Here is a 15,607-nt window from a genome sequence, read left to right on the forward strand (position 1 = left end):
CTGCCTTTGCCTTTAACCGTGCAGAAGATGCACTGGAACTGCCATGGCTTCTTTTGCTTGATCTTTGACTGGACACATTAGACACACTGTCCCCTGGCCTAATGTCATCTTGACACACGGATTGAGCATCTTTATTTTTTACCTTTCGTTGTGCACCCTGGCCATCACCACCATCATCATCATCATCATCATCATCATCAACATCATCATCCACGTCAGTGGCATCATTCACATTTTCATCATCACATGAAGCTCCCATCTCCTTCAACCATTTATTCACTTCCTCAACGAATGCATCATTAACAGACCTTTTTAACTGAAACCATTCTTCCTGTCTTTTCCGTTCCTCTTCAGGCAGAGAAAACTCATTGAGCAAAGTGTTGTGAAGATCAAAGGCATTTTGACATAGAGACTTAAACCCTTTTAGTTTCTGTTGAACATTTGTCACATTTGCAGGAACCTTTTCAACAGAAACCAGAAACGGGACGATGTCTGCTTTTATTTTGCTTGTTTTTTTAAAAATCATACTTCTTTCCTTTTGAAGCCTTTCAATTATTATAATGATTCCTTTAGCGGTAGGTTTTCTTGTCCTTTTTTCACTGCCGTCACGTTGCAGCTCTGTAACTTTATTTTTATCATTGCCTTGTGTGTCACTCATTCTCAACAGATTACTTCGTAAGATTCACGGGCTTTGTTATTGCGCTATGTCGACTATTGCCTTTCATTTGCCTAGGCAACACACTCGCAATACGTGACCTATATAGCAATATTTTTAATACTGCGTCAATTGTTGTACAGATGTAAAAGTCTTTCAGTTCGTAACCTGCTTATCAGGAAGGTCCAAGTTTTCCTTTTGCCGGTCAATGATAAAAGATTTATCCTACCTTAGGATTGACGATGGATGACCCAGTTTATAGCTTTACCATGCTGCAGTTTTGGCTCGATAAAGTAATCCATTTGCTTATTCAACTTCCAAAGTATTCCAGCGAAATCCAGTTGTTGTCCAACTTCCAACGTATCCAAACGATATCGAACATTAATCCAACTTCCAAAGTATCCAAACGAAACCAGATTTCATTTGTTGTTCCTCCGGGACATCTCAACGAGATCAAGGTTTTTACTTGTGTAGTGACTGTCTTAACATTAATCAGACACTCAGCAGGGTGAGGGCTAGATCCTGTTTTTGACGCGCTATTTGTCCACTTCGGATGAATTTAAAGTCCACAACGTTTAGCGTCTTTGGGTGGTGTTCCCATTTAATAGAAAAAATATAGTTTACAGAGTTCAAAGTATATGCAAACGTGAGGACTAATCTAGCTGTGGCGTGCCAGCGGTAAAAACCGTGTGATCTCCCCGCCACCCTAGCATGATTCCCCACCCGCTACACCTGTGTATTAATTAGCTGGCGCGCCTGTGCCACCGTGAACTTGGATACTGTAGCACAAGCACACTGCCCTCTAGTGTAGACAACCACCACAACATCAACAATAACTAATGGCTCCCACACTGTCCAAGTATAATTTGCTGCATCCTGCGGTGGATATCCAACCCGGCTCACATCCAAGAGTGATGTCAGAGGCCACGCCCAAGCGTGATGTCAGAGGCCACTCCCATGTCTAAAGATGGCACGTGACTCGATTTGTTGTAGGTATGCGCAAAAATGGCGCACTTCCTGTCGGGAATATGTTTATGGTTGTTATCATAGTTCTTGGTTTATAATAAAGATGAGGTTATTTGTGTAATTGTGATGCTTTGGCAGGCTTGGAATGGTCTAAATCACAATCACTCCCTTAACAGCTGTATTAGACAATACGCTACCTCTGCATTGCTCACTGGTTTTGTAAGTTAATGACATGGTAGTACAAGTAAACAATGTACCTTAAAACTATATTTTTGTATTTCTCTTGTATTTCTGGCGGCAGTGGCTCAGTGGTTCATGTGGGTTGTCTATGAACCGAAAGGTTGGTGGTTCAATCCTCGGTTCCACCTGACCAAGTGTCGAGGTGTCCATGAGCAAGACACCTAACCCCAGCTGCTCCCGACAAGCTGGCTGACGCCTTGCATGGCTGACACCGCCGTCGGTGTATGAATGAGTGTATGAATGGGTGAATGTGAGGCAAAATGTAAAGCGCTTTGGTGGCCATTAGGTCTATGAAGGCGCTATATAAATGCAGTCCATTTATCATTTACCATTTACCATTTCTGTTACAAATGGTAATCTATAATCATGTTTTTGCTATAATAAATGTATAAGGGAGCATCTATACTTAAACTAAAACAAGTTTTTGTCACTTTCTTAATTATATGGGATCCAGACTGCACTTATAGTCAGTTATCCCTTCTAGATAATAAAAAATAACTTTTTTTTTAATTTCTTTCTATGTGGTTATAGAAATATTGCATTTTTACAACCAAATTATGAATTCACTTGTTAACGCCTGTTATAGCAAATTACTTTGCAATCAAATAATAGAACAGCAGAATGGAATTTATTTAAAATTAATGAACCAATATGGTGAAACTCAAAAAAATTGAATATCGTGCAAAACAAAAGTTCATTTATTTCAGTAATTACACTAAAAGCTGATACTAATATAGAATATAGATGCATTAGTCATTACATGCAAAGTGAGATATTTCTTATAGCTATGTTGAATTACTGAAATAAATAACTTTTGCACAATATTCTAATAAATAAAAACAGTTCATCTCTCACTTACCCTTCTGTACAGGTTTTATGAGTTCAAAATATCATCATAGTTCAAAATATCTTGGTCACAAATACATTTTAATATTGTAATATTTGTGTTAAAGCTACAATACCTAAGACTTTATGCCGCTAGAGGGCGCTACATTCAAAACAACAACAACGGCTTTGCTTGATGACGACGTGGAGGAACGCGGAATGATGGGAACTGTTGTTTTCAACTCCACCGTGGATAAATCAGTCAGACGGGAATCGAAAATTAGTTGTCATGGATGAGGTAAAGTTCAATTTCTATAAATGTTGCGTTTAATGTCACGCTTGTTTTTCATTAAACTGAAATAACCGCAAGAACAGATGTTACTGTACGAGTCACTGGACGAAGCGATGGTGGAGAGGGTTTGAAGAGGCATTCTGGGTCTCTTGCAAGGAGTTGGCTGGTCCTCCTTTTTGATAACTTTATAAAAAAAAATCTATTTAATGTACATTTGACACATCTTTTCATGTCGTGAAGGTATTCAACTACAGCTACAGTTGCACAAAAGTAACGTTGCAGCCAACAGTTCACATTCCGAGAAGTATTCGCGGTGAATATGACCTTACGATTTTTCACTTCATACTAGGTGGCATGACGATGGATAAGTGGTTTGAGGAACAATTTGGAGAGACTTTTAGAAATACGAACTGTCATGCTGAAGTGCTGAAATGTAATACATTCGAGAAGACTCGTAATGAAAAAAATACCGTGCAGCAAACCCAATGGGCAGTGAAATGCTTCGGTGACTGGTGTAGTGACAGGTTGGGATTAAGCGCATCGGACAGTTTTATGGTGCTGAAATCTTTAGTAGAAATCGGTGTGTTTCATCACGACCCTCTCTTCTTGTTGTCTTTACGACTCCAACGAAAACATTATTGGATGAGGTGAATTCGCTGTGTCTCTTCAGACACCAGGACAAACTCAAAGGTGGATCATTCAGGAATCTGTTCAGACCCGCGCGTAACGCTACATAGCTACTGATCCCATATTTTTCTCCTGTGGAGCTTCTGACGCCGGTTTCACACCGCACGCGTTAGCAGAGCGTCAGCAGCGCGTATTTTTTTCGGCGCCCATGTTAACAGATTAGAGCATTCACACCGCACGCAGAGGCGGCGCGGCATCGCGTAGCAGGAGCAGAGAAGGAGCAGCAGTGCCACAGTGCTTTCTATTTTTGCCGCGCGGCTTATGCTGAATTAAAGCAACATTGCATTGATCATAGCCAAATTACCGCTCTGCTAACGCGTGCGGTGTGAAACCGGCGTGACCGTTCCGTAGAAGTCACGGATGGTGCGTTGAGTTCCGTCTTGGTGATTTGTTTAAATATGCTGCAACCGTTTTCACTACACCAGTCACCGAAGCATTTCACTGCCCACTGGATTGATATGTGTGGTTGCTAAGGGTGTTGCTAAGGGCGCAGTGATAAATAGAACCGTTGGGTGAAGCGGTCATTGCCGTGTTTTATCGTGAATAAAGCACAGCTCTTGACCAATCAGAATCAAGGATTGGAACTAACCGTTTTATAAATGTTTAATAAAGGTTTTTATTTTCTCCCTACTCTTACAAAATTATAAACAACCCAGCCTGAAACACATGTTGTATGAAGACTGTTTAAAACACCCCTCCTAATCCTCACAGAATTTGCAAGACAGTGTCTATAATAAATAGTGCGTGTAATTTACCGTCAGCAGAACTGATAACGCCTGGGCTTATCGATACTGTGGTCTTCCTTAATTTGGCCCCAGGGCCTGTTTAATGTTTAACACTGGGTGTTGGTACCCATCCCTACGTATGGGTGAGTTCATATGGATGAAGGCCTGTTGTGTTCGTTCTCTTGGTTTGTGATAGTGGCAGCTATTGTGAAACTCACCTTCGTCATGTACTGAGTGTGGATGGCATCGTCCTGAAGAATCACAGGGTCAAATGATATCTCATCTGGTGACAAGAGCATAGTAACTTTAAAAACTCCAATGATATCTTTACCCCCTGATAATGTATTGCGGATATACATTCAAACATTTAAAGGCTAAGAGTATGAGCCATGAGTAAACTGGACAGATATCTGTGAAAAATAACTTGAGTGCCTAAAGTTGTCGACCCCCTGAATTCAGCATTTAAAAGTTAAAAGAATTTCAGTATTTATCAGTAAAAAAAAATACATATAAATAAATGATTAACTTATTGTTGGACAGTATGGTGTCTGTCTCATGGGCCAACATAATTAAAAACACACCAGAGGAAAATAAATACCGGGCAAAAGTTTTAGATAAGATTTTTTATGTTTTTAAAAGAAGTCTCTTCTGCTCACCAAGGCTGCAATTATTTGATTAAAAAAAACATGATCCTTCAGAAATTATTATAATATGATGCTCAAGAAACATTTATGATTATTATCCATGTTGAAAACAGTTTTTTTTACATTTTAATTTCAGGATTATTTGATGAATAAAAAGTTCAAAAGAACAGAATTGATCTGAAATGGGAAGCTTGTGTAACATTAATCTCTACATAACAGTCACTAATTCAAAAGTTTGGGGTCAGTAAGAATTTATTTTTTTATTTTTGGGGGAAAGAAATTAGAAAATACTTTTATTCATCAAGGAGTTAAATTGATCCAAAGTTACAGTAAAGACATTTATTATGTTAGAAAAGATTATATTTTAAATAAATGCTGTCCTTTTGAACTTTCTATTCATCATAGATTTTGGGGGGGAAAATGGTACACGACTGTTTTCAACATTGAAAATAATAATTTATGTTTTTTGAGCATAAAATCAGCATATTAGAATGATTTCTGAAGGTAATCAGCAACAGTAATGATGTTGAAAATTCAGCTTTCAAAATACATTTTAAAATATCTTAAAATAGAAAACAGTCATTTTAAATTGTCATAATATTTCACAATATTACTGTTTGTCATTTCTTTTCTTCATCAAATAAAGCAGCCTTGGTGAGCAGAATAGACTTCATTTAAAAACATAAAAAAATCTTACTGATCTAAAACTTTTGACCGGTAGTGTATATACCAATGACCATGATATTGTCACGGGGGCGGAAGAAGGATGACGGAGAAGCAGGTAGAAAAATACGTAAGAAAGGTGTCAGGAACGTTTGTATGTATTATTTGTGTGATTTTGTTTACTAAACTTACCTGAAAGAAGCGAAAACAACAGCGAGAGACGCTAGTTTTGCTGTTTGTCAGTTGAAGAGGTTTCCTTGTTTCCATCTGCTCGCGTGCGCTCCTGTCTTTGAATCGGACAGCTTTGAATGCGACTCGCACGCGCATTGAAACCATAGAACAATTCAAAAGGCACGCAACATTTAAATAAACTTCTAGAATTACAACATGTAACAATTTAAAATATCATTAATTTTAAATCATGAATTTAAAAATCATTGTGTAGTTCTATGACCCATGTATTTGTATTTATTTTTTTACATTAAACGAGAATATGAAAGCACGAAACACTTCTGCACAGCTGCACTACATCCTGAACTTCAGCCTTCAGCTCCTTTGTTTCCTGTCTGCCATTATTGGACAATCCAGGTTTGGATTAATCAGTTTGTCAAATAATGGCAGACAGGAAACAAAGGAGCAGGCTGAAGTTCAGGGAGTAGTGCAGCTGTGCATAAAGCCACGTTGCAGTTTCATTTGTGTCTGATTGGTCTCAGTCGTTACATCAGTGATGTATTTATATTTATAAACTCATTATTATAGACACATTAAAACCTACTGCATTACAATATATAGTTACATCTATATAATTTTTTATAATTCCTCATAAGTCACAAATGTGTTATCATTGACTAACATAATTGACTGTTGAATGAAATTACATTTATGACATTTCACAGGATCGTTAAATAGTTTGATTAAGCTTCTAATCTTAAACCTTCTAATCTTAAAATATATGACTGTTAAACAACTGAAAACAGTGTACTGTTATGCCCTATGTCATGAGGGTTGCCCACAGTAAACCCTCATGGGGGCCCAAATGGGCAAAACTGCTATGGGCCTCACATGGGCTAACCCACTGGGGGCCCGTGCCCTCAGAAAGCCCACACGGGGCCCCAAAGGGTTTGCCCTTGCCCACACTGTCCCACAGAAAACACACACTTACCCACAGTTCATATATACACACTACTATCATTACATATAGAGAAACTAACTGACATTATATATATATATATATATATATATATATATATATATATATATATATATTAACAAAGGAGCAATACTATATATTGTATATATATATATATATATATATATATATATATATAATGTAAGTTAGTTTCTCTATATAGTGTGTATATATGAACTGTGGGTAAAAAGAAAAAACAGAGTCAAAACATAATGCTATACGATAATATGCATAAATTGTGATGCGTACAAATGTGTATGTCGGTGGATTTGTTCATACGTAAATAAATTACGTTTTTGTGCTGACAATATGTAAATATTTTACGTTTTAGTACTGTAAATACGTCAGTATTATACGTTTCTGCGCATATAAAACGTAATTATATATACGTATGATAGAACGACAAATACATACGTATTCTCATGAGAACATTTCACCCTCATAAAAACGTGTGCACACGCGTGAGGTCTTGATGTGGACCAAAGATTGGGCAGATATTAATTATTTGAAAAAAAGAAGCGGGTTCGGCAAAATGGTTCATCACAGTGCCTCCACCGATCTCCGGAGTTGTGCATGAATTGGAGTGGCTGTACATTCATCCCGCCGATGGTTTACCCACCGAGGCCTTTTTGGTGTGCAGGGGAAAATCCCCTCCCGATACTTTGCCGCTGGTGCCCTCCAATGGCCAACGTTGGCAAGACTGAACGTGCTATCTGTGTAATTGTTGTTCAAGTTCACACAGGTAATCTTCTCAAAATCGTTCAATACCGTTTATGCATCAGTAAGTCAAGCCAGTGCATAAAATATCAATTTCGCATCATTTCTTTTAATAGGATAAAAAAAACCTTTAATTTATGAATAAATTATATACAGAAAGCGATCAAAGATCATCTTTCCACACAGCGCGAGTTGATCTGGACACTTGCCAAACTCGTTATGAATTCAATGACGCACGTTACACTGCACAACGAGCTCTTACTGTATTTACATGATCGTGTCTGCATTGGTGAAAGCAGAGAGAAACTGCGTTACAATCATGATAATATCCTCCTCGCGATCGACAGACTGTCCTCTGCTGCTCAATGCTCATCGCAGCAACACTTTGATGGGAATAGATCTTCAAAAACATCTCACGATTAGTTCATCTCGATAGCTGTAATAGTAAAAACGTATAAGCTGTGATAAAATTATTCGGGAGAGTTTCACATGTAATACATAGCTATTTCATATGCAAGCGTGTCAGCCAATCACAGCAGAGGCCGGATTACACACAGCAGACACGCCCCTTCAAACAGAGCGTTCAAAGCAGAGGCTAAAATCAGGCTAGGAAAAATGCCTTTTATTTCTAAATGATGACTATTTTTGATCTATAAAACATACTAACATTGCAGGAAATATTATAAAATAATTTAAAAAAACATTCTGGGGCACCTTTAACATTTAAACAAACAATAAGCATCAAATGTTCAAGAAAAGCAGACTTCAGTTTGTCACCAGCGCAGAGAAAGCCTGTAGCTTCAATAGGATCAAATCAATGTACTTTCATTAACTGTTAGTTCTGGTTATTATGATGTGATGATTGACTGGGCGACACTGAAATAAAACAGTGATTATAACAGTTTCTCTGATCTAATAACCAGTATAAACACTACTCACTGTTACCTCTGGCTGGTTTAGTGAAGTGATGATGGTTCTGTCACGTGGTTTGCGTAAGATGTGCGAACTCTGATCCAATAACCAGAATCACAGAGGACATGAGTAAAAAGGAAGATTACACCACTTTATATATTATTAAATATATATTATCTCACATGACTCTGTGCTCTGGCAATAAGAGAAATCTTTTGTACTGATGTATTGACTCATTTGCTCCATGAACTGATTCATTGATTCACTGATTCTCAGCGCCACTCTGGCGACTCCTGCTGGTCAGAACTTTTACTTACTGATTAATTAATTGATGATTAATTAAGCCATTAGTGGTGACACCTGATGTTAATAAGAAGAATCATTGTATGAAATAGAAACAACAAGAACAGAAAAAGGAGAAACTTAAGAACTACTGACTTCGATCCTTTACACATTATTGTACATTATTGTGGGGTGGGGGTGGGGGGATAGGCTATATTTGCACTAAAACCACCTTTAGTGCTTGTCTTTATACCAAAAACACGCCCGTCACAGAACAGCTACAGTGGTGTAGATCGTAGAGCCTGTAGTTTGTGAAAGAGCTTTTGATGCGCTCGGACCCGAGTTTGAATCCGCCTTTTGCCGAACATGAGATGTAAAATGTATAAACTAACATGAAGGTCTCTAGTGTTATATTTTGCCAATGAACTAAAAAACGAAACCATGATATGGCTTTTTGATTAATAATGTCGTCTAAGTTTAAATGTTAGACATCTTTCCATTCCAAAAGTGGACGTTTCAGTAAAATGACGTGGCATCTGTGTGAGTGACACTCAGCGAGAGAGATTGGCACGCTCGACGTTGCAAACGCTTTACTCCACCCTTGTGCAATTTAAAAAGCGTCAATATGACTTAAATTATAGACTTATACACTACATTTACACGGTTATCTTGGGAACATATTCTTACTGTTGTCTCTATGCTACGAGCTGGCATCTTGCTGACAAGCCACAACATCTGGTTTTGAGTTTGCCATATCGTGTGGTTCTGTGTGATTTGGACAACTTCAAGTTCCGCCCACTTCCTGTTACGCCCCTCTCTTGCAGTCCGCAGACAGACCCATCTCGGTTGTTGCAGTTCTTGAATCACCAGTACAGAACCAAGAACTGTTTCTTTCGGCCAACTGATACAACTCACACATGAGCACGCAGCACGAGTGAACCGAGGACTTAAATGAGCGGCTGAATTCGTTGAAATGTAAGTTTATTTAATAACAAATAAAATGATGAAGACCATTTATGCCCTTTATATCTTTAAGAAATGTAAAACATCCACGTTTGCACATCACCTGTAGGCTATAGTGTTCGTTTGCAAAATGTGAAAGTAAGAAACTTATGGCGATGAGTAATATTATTTTACTGAAGTTATGATTACAAATGCCTTTAATATGTGTTGCTGCACCTCAGAGTATCTGGAGTCCTTCTTACAGAAAGAAAAAGGATTACACAATCACCAAACAGTAAATTTTAAACATTGTGAAACCAACCAAACAGAGAATAATGTAGATGGAAATTTGCCATCACTAAACATTTAGGAAAAAAAAAAACTGTAAAAAGACATCATTTTGATACATTTTCAAGTGAAAGACCACATGTAAATTTCCTTGTTATTAATTGACTGGTGTCCCAGAAGTGCAACATTTCACTGAAATGCAACTCCAATTCAAGACAAAGCTTTTGTGGCACACCTACACGACTATATTCTGGAATGAGCTTTAGAACAATTTAATGGTAACAGCTTACTCATCAGTGTGACATTGGAGATGATAACAACACAAGAACTCAGTCATGGAAACTAGGAACAATACTTTATGCAACAGTGTTATGTCAATATAATGACATTAATACAAAGTTAGTTTAGAATTTTCACTCACATACTGGTGGAGTCAGTCACCTTTGCAGCAATGCTGTAATGCAAACCATTTTAAGTCAACATCCATATGTCCAGTTATTTATTTAGAAAGAAATATACGTCTTGCAACTTACAAGCATTGTTCACCCAGAATGCACAGTTGATGGTCCCATAGTTTACTATGCTTGTCAATGTGGTCTAATAATTTTCTAATAAGAAACATTCTTCAAAATATCTTCCTTAAAGTTCAACAGATGAAAGAAACTCACACAGATTTGGGACAACATGAGGTTGAGTAAATTATGACAAAATTTCCAGTCTGTGGTGAACTATCCCTTTAAGGAATGAGAATCATGTGAGTCTAGTGATAACTAACTATCAGAACTACCTGTCTGAGCAAAATGTGTGACCTGCTATAGCTGAACTCATTAGTTACTAGGGGCATTAAGAGTTATTAAATGAGTTCCAACAGACAGTTAGCATTATGTCCTGGTATTGTTATGCTGAGCCAGGAATGAAGCGGAGAGAGAATCCACATGCAAGCACTACTTTATTAAAAATAAAAATATCAATAATATCAATACAAAAAAGCCTATTGTGAAAATAGTAAAAGAACGAGTCGCATACCTAGCAGTGATGCGCGGGTTGATCCGAAATGAGCGGGTGCCTGCGGTCACCCGCGGTTACCCGCAGTTACGGGTCATCCAAAAATGTTTTTAATGATATTCGGGTCGTGGTCGGTCGGGTCGTTTGAAAAAAAGATGCCAATTAAACATTTGTATTAATATAGTACTAGACACAATTTTTGATGAAATATAGCCTACAGCCCTACACATTATTGGCTGAATAACTGGCACGAAACTGCCACTGTCCCTGTGCGTTCGGTAGTACGTATGCGCAGTATCAGCTGCTCGTGCTCATCACTTCTCTCAACAGTGGCACCAACATGTCTCGGTTCAGTGAACTGTTGGAGTTACTGGAGTAAAATATAATTCGGGATATTGATTTATTTCGATTCGGAGGGACTGTCAGGCATGTCTGAAACTGAAAGTGAGTAACCTTAGTAACTTGTGGATCAGCACTGACGCAAGACGCGAACTGTTTCGAACGATTCAGTTCGATTTAGTGTACTGGTTCGACCGGTTCACTAAAAAGAACCGGTTCAAAAGAACGATTCGTTCACGAACCGGCCATGTCTATGATCACTACAGTCTGCAGAGAGATGGAGGCGGCAAGAGAAAAGGTGAAGACTGGGGAGTGGAAGCTCCGCAAATACACAAATAGAAAGAGTAAAAGTGTGGGAGACATTTGCTGAAATAATGAAAGATGATGACCAAAGTGCTGGCTTTGCCTTTGTTATGTGTAGGCCTACGTCTTCTTGCGATGCCGTGTTGTTACACGTCTACACTCTTAAAATGGATGTGTTAAAAACAACACAACCTGTGTTATATCTTAACACATCTGTGTGTTTAGTTAAGGACAACACATTTTGTGTTACTTTTAACTCAACCAGTGTGTTATTGTTCTTAACACAGGGAGTGTGATTTCACTAAGTTTGCACTTTGAATTAGATTAAAATGTAGCAACTGACAAAATATTGTGTGTAAATAAGTTTTATTTACACTGGTGCACTCTTATAAAATGATTTTGTAAATAACACAACCTGTAAAAAGAGATGTTAAAAATGACACATGCTGTGTAGATTTTAACACATAAAGTGTGTGTGCTAAGGGACAACACATTTTGTGTAGATTTTAACACATGTTGTGTAGATTTTAACACATGTAGTGTGTGTGCTCAGGGACAACACATTTTGTGTAGATTTTAACACATGTTGTGTAGATTTTAACCCGTTTTGTAGATTTTAACACATTTAGTGTGTTTGCTCAAGGACAACACATGTTGTGTCAAATTTAACACACAACCTGTGTTGTTTCTTTACACATCTCTGTGTTTATAAGGATTACACATTTTGTGTTACTTATAACACAACTAATGTGTTAGACAGCAGCAGTGTGTTGTTGAAACCTTTTACACACTAATGTGTTATAGTAACACAACTTGTGTCAGATACGCGTCACATGTGACTGTAGTCGGAGAGTATTTGCCAGAGTTACTTCCCGTGTGCTTACAAAAGTGTTTGGATGAACACTGACACGTATTGGTAACTTGTGTTTATGTAGTCCAGTGATGTTTAATAGAGTTTGTTTGAACATTTGGATGTTTTAAACATCATTAATCTACAAAGACAAGCTCTTATTGAGAATTAACAGAGGTTTGATGTTTCATTTCAGTTTTATTTCAAGTCACCAGAATCGTGATTAATGGCTCCTTTATTTGGGCTCTTGACCCTTTACTCTTGTTTTAGTGTTTCTCTGCCTGCTGTAACTGTATTTTAATAAAATACATCTGTTATGGTGACAGAAAATATGATCAGATGGTTCTTGATGATGTCATAATCAGCAAGTTATGATCAAGTTTTTGAGTATATGGATGGAGTGCTTTATTTTAATGATTTATTGTTAGTTCTGAAAGTTCTGTGAAACTACATCCAGCAATCAAAAAGTGCAGAATGACAAAAAAAAGTTTAAAGCTACGGCAGAAACCAGTCAAACACAGATATCAAGAATCAGCGTATGTATCTCAATAATGGTGACAAACGAAAAATTTCAGGCCGCAATGCATGCTGGGACTTATAGATGAGCTTTATAGAGACATGAAGCTTTGCCACCATTGTTGAGAGTCATATGCTCATTCTTGATGTCTGAATTTGACTAGTTTCTGCTGCAGATTTAAACTTTCTCTAAACATTTTTTTTAAGAATTATAGCATAAGGTAACATACACCATAATATCATGTAAAAACTGAGTATCTGTAATCAAATAAAAGTGATCAAATATACGTTATCTCTTAAACATTAAACTTCTCTTGCTATGTTAAAAAACATCATGTTGAAAACTGATCATTTAATGATCTTTTTCCTCAAGATAGTTTCAACTGTTTCAGATGTGCAATATAAATACACAGAAACAGCAAACAGAGAAACGAATGGTAAAGAGTGAAGGGTCAAGAGCCCAAATAAAGCTGCCACTAATCACGATTCTGGTGGCATCAAAACAAACATTCAATGAATCGTCAACACAAAACCTGGTAATTCTCAATAAGTGTTTCTGTAGATGTCTGACAGAAATAAATTGTTTGTTATAATAAATTAGTTATCAATAACAAGTGAAATCAGCATTTGAAAAAAACATTGAAACCGAGGCATGATGTGATTGGCTGCCAAAAACACTCATTAATCTGAAGTTTTTTTATGAATTAAGATTTTATTTATTTATTGTAACGTATTGTTTCATTTATTTTAGAGCTTGTTATGGGATACCATATAAAATATACTACCTCTAATTAGGTTCATAAACACAAACTTCCCTCCACCCATTAAAATTCTATCCAGTTACATTTTAACACACATTGTGTGTTGAAAACTACACAACTTGTGTCAAAATACCATCAACACATGATGTGTGTTGTTTTTTAACACATCTCTTTTTAGAGTGTATGGCCCAATAACGCTCCGATGAGCATTTACTACTTTTAAAAAATGCGGTCAGGAAGCGGGTCGGGTACAATATTTTTTTTTACTTTTTTTTGCGGTCCGAGTTGCGGGCGGGTAGCTGAAAACGTCGGTCGGTTGCGGGTTGTTTATACATTGACCCGCGCATCACTGATACCTAGTTTTGTGGCTTTCCAACACATTTTTTTTGCAGTTCATGCATGTTTGCTGCAAAGGTTCCACCTCTCTCACACTGACATCCTAAAATGCACATTACACTGAATATCAGAGAAGATAAGGGAGAACATAAATAATACACACAAAGAAGTACCTGATATAACTTACCTTTTGAATATCCCCATTTAGGGGAAGATCACACTGCAGCGGGACAATGTAAGCAACAGCCTTGATAAGATTGCTGGTGTCCTTAAGGTATTGCACTGAATACCCTTCTGGCGGCATCACTATATCTATTAACTTTCTACTCCTGCAGCAACGCATCAACTTGAAGCCTCCAGCATGCCGCAGTAAAGGGAAAGACTCCTCAATTGTTATCAAAAACTGTTGAGGTGTGCACTTTACATCACAAAATCGGACCTTCTTTTTTCCCAAGTCCGTTGGCCTGGAGGCTCATATGTTCCTCAAGACTAGGAATTTCACTCGTGTTAACTGTAGCACAGCAAACAAATGTGTGCTCCCATGGCTGGGTGGCATGATTTTTTTTTTTTTTAACTTTTACTATAAGGCTGAAACAGCCTGCTCAAAGATTCTGTGACCTTATTTGGTCGGTAACCTGAAAAATTACTCATGGAGGGAAATGGAAGCCGACCAGTTGGAGGCACAGCTGTTGGTGCTGAGGAAGAAGTGTCAGATCCAGCAGCCGACCCCATCACTCCAGACGGTCCAGTCACTCCGGCAGGCGGCCCAGCCAGTCCCGAACCATCTTGCACTCCACTTTGGTCCCTAAGAAGGCGACTCAACTCCATGAGAAGTGCAGATGCCCTATATTAATGGACAAATAAAAATCATAGACCAAAAAAATTAATATGGCTGCAATCAGGCTGATATAGCAGATATATCAGCTACTTGTAGCTGAAAACATTGAAATAATGACATAGCCAGCTACCCCATTTCAAGTCTTGATCTACATCTGACTGAAAATCATAACTTTGTGATAAAGTTATGTCTAAGATACAGACTACAGTAACTACAGTGTGGAACAACATCATAGCAGAGTAGAGTGAAAGACTATGTCCAGTGGCCGCAGATGTGAAGTCATTGAAAGCAAGGGGTTCTACACTTCCTACTCCCTTTTGACTTCTGTAACCTTCCAAAATTTTAGTTGTAATCTTCATAAGTTCTGACTTTTCATTTACAAGTAATAGACTTTGGGATGCACTTGGCCACACCTATTTTCAAATTTGCTGCATTGACTATCAGCTTGAATGTACAGCAAGTTTTTGGTTAAATCTGTACTTTACAAAAAAGCTTTGCTTTGCAGACAATGTGTAACTTACATACAGCAGATAATAATTAATCTCCAAAATATAATGTTGTTATCAAATACTTAGTTTCGTTAATCTGTTATTACCATAATGTATTATCAATAACGTTTTTTTCCAAAAATC

This window comes from Pimephales promelas, chromosome 2 (genome assembly GCF_988280905.1).
Source record: "Pimephales promelas chromosome 2, fPimPro1.hap1.1, whole genome shotgun sequence".
NCBI lineage: Eukaryota > Metazoa > Chordata > Actinopteri > Cypriniformes > Leuciscidae > Pimephales > Pimephales promelas.